We start from the raw sequence: 6,282 nt of genomic DNA on the forward strand, positions 1-6,282 counted from the left end.
TGCCGAATATCCAAGGTTTATACAATTAGAAGGGAATGCTACCGCTTTGTAGTGCGATTTGCTGATGATAAGGTCATCGTAAAAATCTAATAGCTTACAATAAATTGGTTTCTTTACACCAAAATCATTTTAAAGTGAAAAATCTACAGAAAATCATTATATGACGGGGTTGAACCTTACATAATAGTCCTTTATCTAACTGATACAGACTTCCTGTTATGTAGTAGGCATTACCGTATGTGTCGTATGATTACATAAGTATGTGAAGCTGTTGATAGCATGTGGTGGCATTAGATGTTTAACTTCTGTGGGGACAATATATGTTTAACTTCTGTGGTGGCAATAGATGTTTAACTTCTGTGGTGGCAATAGATGTTTAACTTCTGTGGTGACAATATATGTTTAACTTCTGTGGTGGCAACAGATGTTTAACTTCTGTGATGGCATTACATGTAGATGTTTAACTTCTGTGGGGACAATATATGTTTAACTTCTGTGGTGGCAATAGATGTTTAACTTCTGTGATGGCATAGATGTGATGGCATTAGATGTTTAACTTCTGTGGGGACAATATATGTTTAACTTCTGTGGTGGCAATATATGTTTAGCTTCTGTGGTGGCAATAGATGTTTAACTTCTGTGGTGGCAATAGATGTTTAACTTCTGTGGTGGCAATAGATGTTTAACTTCTGTGGGGACAATATATGTTTAACTTCTGTGGTGGCAACAGATGTTTAACTTCTGTGGTGGCAATATATGTTTAGCTCCTGTGATGACAATAGATGTTTAACTTCTGTGGTGGCAATAGATGTTTAACTTCTGTGGTGGCAATATATGTTTATCTTCTGTGGTGACATTAAATGTTTAACTTCTATGGGGACAATATATGTTTAACTTCTGTGGTGGCAATAGATGTTTAACTTCTGTGGTGGCAATAGATGTTTAACTTCTGTGGTGGCAATATATGTTTAACTTCTGTGGTGGCAACAGATGTTTAACTTCTGTGGTGGCAATATATGTTTAGCTCCTGTGATGGCAATAGATGTTTAACTTCTGTGGTGGCAATAGCAATCTGATTAAAATACAGATCCTTATTATCACTACGTTTGATATGAGGATCTGACAACATCCTATTAGGGGTCACGTCAGGATGACCTTTGGAAATGACCAATCAAATTGGCACTGCCAGAATCTTGACTGGGGACGAACTAGTTTGAAAAAGCTGCCCGAATTATTTTCGTGCACGTAGTCATCTCGCCAAAAGTGCATAACAATGCTATATGTATATGCTTACTGGGACGAAATAGCGTTATCAATTGACGTAGAAATGTGTAGAAAATGTATTTGATCTGGAGTACACGTGGTAAAAGCTCATCCGAACGTGACCCCATAAGGGATATTGTCAGATCCTATATTGAACGGAGTGGTTATAAGGATCTGTATTTTAATCAGATTGTGGCAATAGATGTTTAACTTCTGTGGTGGCAATAGATGTTTAACTTCTGTGGTGGCAATAGATGTTTAACTTCTGTGGTGACATTAAATGTTTAATTTCTATGGGGACAATATATGTTTAACTTCTGTGGTGGCAATAGATGTTTAACTTCTGTGGTGGCAATAGATGTTTAACTTCTGTGGTGGCAATATATGTTTAACTTCTGTGGTGGCAATAGATGTTTAACTTCTGTGGTGGCAATATATGTTTAACTTCTGTGGTGACATTAAATGTTTAACTTCTGTGGTGGCAATATATGTTTAGCTTCTGTGATGGCAATATATGTTTAACTTCTATGGTGGCATTAGATGTTTAACTTCTGTGGTGGCAATAGATGTTTATCTTCTGTGGTGACAACAGATGTTTAACTGCTATGGTGGCATTAGATGTTTAACTTCTGTGGTGACAATAGATGTGTAACTTCTGTGGTTGCAATATATGTTTAACTTCTGTGGTGGCAATAGATGTTTATCTTCTGTGGTGACAACATATGTTTAACTTCTATGGTGGCATTAGATGTTTATCTTCTGTGGTGACAACAGATGTTTAACTTCTGTGGTGGCAATGTATGTTTAACTTCTATGGTGGCATTAGATGTTTAACTTCTATGCTATAATTTAAAGATTTAATTATCTGTTTTTTCGATGACGTCATATATATTTTAAATGAAGGTTAATTTCATATGAAATACTATGAAACGAGTCTAAGAAGATTTTATTTTTTTGTGTGGCTCGGAGAGCAAAAATTAAAAATGAAAAAAATCAAAATTTCATATGAAATGAACACTTCAACATTTTTTTCTTTCTCTCTTAATTTCAGCCTACGTTTCGAAGAATCTCACATTTCATTTAAACTAAAATCCTGACATCGCGTCATTGTTCACTGATGTAAGGTTATGACGTCAAAATGTATTTCTAGCCAATCAAAAGCGCTCCAGGATACATTACAATAGTGTCATATGAAAAATATTACATGGACGAAATCACTGAATAACAGGTGAATTATGTGCTGGAATGTCTTTGGGGATAGATATTATTCATGATAAGAAATTCCTGTTTTGATTTCACTTTAGTATCGAGAATCACAAGTCAGGAATAATAACGGCTTACGTAACTTATTTGAAATAATGAAAATATCAAATTTAAAAATATTTCGAACCTATTCATTAGATATATTTAATAAATAACAAAATAATTATATTTGTTCTGAATGCCTGTCAACTCGCACGTGATTCATCATGGTATGTCAATTTCAATTACGTCAGAGACGTCAATTCCTATAACGGATGTTCTGTTTCATCAATTATTCAGTTCGGCGTCGTTCAACCTGTTGGTTCTCATACAATTTTCCTGTTTTATGTTTAAATTCGGTAGTTTGTCTTTTCATTTATTTTCATTCCTGTCTGAAGATAATTACAGGACATTTGAGTAACCAAACAAACCTAATTTAGTTTCATTCGTGGATTTATATCAGGTTCGAGCGACAGTTCAGTTGTGATAATAAAACTTCATTAATTAGCTGCCGTAAATCAGCCATCCAAACGATCTATACTAATCCAATTCTGTATCTGCCAAACACCGAGTTTCTCCAAAGGCTCTTTGATTCTTATGCTCGTCTCGATTCCCCCCAGTCATTTGTCAAATATTTCAACACGTCATATTTCAAAACATGCACAAAAGCCATGCGACTAATATTACTCCTGATACATGAAACAATTTTAAGACTTTGCTTAGCCAATAAAATATAAACGATAAATCTGTCTTAAATAATCACCTCTTTCGAAAACTATCCACATCAATAGGAGTACCACATTACGCCATCAATCGTTGGTATTTTGGATGGAAAGTCCGCCATGATGAATGATGTCGCTGGTAAGCATACAATATTAAAGAAAGATTGAGTTCACGGAATCCAGACAAACATACATATGTTACATGTTACGTATCACACACAATACCGGATATGTTAATTATGTCGTACTATCGCGCAGGTAAATACGACTATGTTGTGAGATATGGACAGTCACACATTGTGTGACCTTCAGTTTGTTTCGTCTTTTAACACTAATGCCTACTAAAGATATACGATTTTTGACGCAGATTGTCACTCCTAAATAAGTGTACATTTTTTCATTAGAAACTTGCACTCAATTAGAATGTTGAGTATCATGAACATGTATCAGACTACTAATATTTCTAATTACACGCTATTTTAAATTACTTCGAGTATGATATTAAACGAAAATCCTATTTTTTATTTGAGTTAGCTTTTAATCTGAAATATATAGGGTTTTTTTTGAAAATGCAAGAAAGGAAGAGAGAACAGTGTACCATTACTGGGTGTGTCGTACATACTGATATCCGTGAAGAAGGTTAAGGATCAAATGATAAAAGAAGCCCATACGTCTGACCAGTCATCTGCGTTTTGAAATAGTTTCCATAAAATCATTTTGGGTGTCTTACGTCATCCTAGCTTTGTCAATTTGCGTATCACATGCTAAAATACAAACAATTCTCTACATAGACACACAGAGAATACATGGGTAATAATTTCATTTAATAGCCTTTAATAAAAAGGTCACAACTGTAAATTGTGAACGGATGGAAGGTGCACTGCGGATGATAGATACTTAACGGACAAAATTCTACAAGAACATGTCACTTGAGACCAGCTCAACTCATCATTGGGCAATGGTTGATCTGTTTATCAAATTTTGCGCGATCTTTATTTCACAAGAGGTTTACGGTAAAACCTATCTTAAAGACCGCAAGTATTCAATGACTTCCTGCCTTATGTACTTTTAAATAACCCACAAGTTCCCTTGGAATGTAAGTAACCTTTTTCTCACAATGTTGTCATCGCTTACCAAATGCCATCAGGTTTTATTTGTATCCATATTACTTTCAGGAATTCATTGGCTTAAAAGTCTCCCTGGTAAAGTATTGCAAAGTAAAATTTAGGTACCTTTTTGAGATTTTCTATTGACTTCTGTAATACTTATGGAGATAGTTAGTTACATTAACAATAAACTACAACCATGTGGCTCATTGTTCGTGGTTGGCATATTATCTATAACATTAGCCACTTGGACTATATATACTGGGTATTGGAGAGTTATAAGGAAGCAACTCATTTAGAATGATTTATCATACAGGTGAAGTTATGGCATGAAAATAAAAATTTAACAATAAACACCGTTATTATCTTACAATACAGATAGCTGAGATGACTTGGCAAAGCCTCGTCATCTGGGCTTTCCTAAGTCTCGCGCCAAAATAAACCTTGTATTGTAAGATACTAACCATGTATTCTCTATATATTTTAAAATAACCCGTTGGATTTTCCGTATTTCCATTCAGATGATAACATATAGCACATGTATTGGGGTCATTATTTATTTTCAAGAGAGCAAAGGCGTTAACATAATGTAGCGTGTATAGTAGGCATAAAACTAGGCAGACACCAGTATCAAAGAGAATAGGAGGCATAACACTAAACAGACACCACTATCAAAGGGTATAAGAGGCAAATAGCTGGACAGACACAACTATCAAAGAGTATAGGGGACATAAATATCGACAGACATCACTATCAAAGAGCTTAGAAGGCATTATTTTGGACAGACACCACTATCAAAGGGCACAGAAGGCATATAACTGGAGAGACACCACTATCAAAGGGTATAAAAGGCATGAAACCGGACAGACACCACTATCAAAGAGCATAGAAGGCATGAAACTGGGCAGACACCACTGTCAAAGGGCATAGAAGGCATGAAACTGGGCAGACACCACTGTCAAAGGGCATAGAAGGCATGAAACTGGACAGACACCACTATCAAAGAGCATAGAAGGCATGGAACTGGACAGACACCACTGTCAAAGGGCATAGAAGGCATGAAACTGGATGACACCACTATCAAAGGGCATAGAAGGCATGAAACTGAACAGACACCACTGTCAAAGGGCATAGAAGGCATGAAACTGGACAGACACCACTATCAAAGAGAAAAGTCACGTCATAGATATTACATTAACTATATAGAGACAACATCTACAATAAATGTTTGTCCATTAGACTACGAGGCAGAAGCACATTAAAATTTTCAGAATTCTTCGCTCTTCAATATATGACTTACTTTTTCTATGTTTCATTGTCAGGGAACTGTCTAAGCGGCGGAGAGAAACCTCGAGATGTTAAAGTGGGATTACTAGTTACACACCTCAGCAAAAGGATTATTTAACAGGGAGCAATGGAGACTAGAAGGCAATATCTAAGTGCCAATAAGTCGCAGTATCACGAACATTTGTTAACTCTAAGTAACTCCCTCGCTTAAAAATGTTCCATAGGATCGCTTTATGTTTAGGAAAAATCTAAGATAGGAACTTTATGTAACTTCTGTAAATAAATTTTAGGTCAGGGATTTTCTCTTAAATCAAGGAATGTTCATGAAGAAGGTTCAGGTGTAGGAAGCATTAGGTAAGTACAAAATGGCTTTATTATCCTCACTTCTCATACAAGTAAATAGTTTGCCTTTATCTCTTTAAGTATTCTGTTAACATGTGACTTCGAATTAAGGTTGAAGTGTTCCGTCACCGTTATGTGTCGCTACAGATGTAAACAGTTTACATGACATTAAAAACTACAATGTGAGGTATGGCTACCACTGTATCAAATTTTCACTGCAATATCTTATTAACTCGGGGTATAAAACGGAATCCGACAGGATTTCCTTTTATAGGCTTCACTGGAAATAATACCATTAAAACAAAAACGCAACACCGACG

The sequence above is a fragment of the Argopecten irradians genome, chromosome 1 (genome assembly GCF_041381155.1).
Source record: "Argopecten irradians isolate NY chromosome 1, Ai_NY, whole genome shotgun sequence".
Lineage (NCBI taxonomy): Eukaryota > Metazoa > Mollusca > Bivalvia > Pectinida > Pectinidae > Argopecten > Argopecten irradians.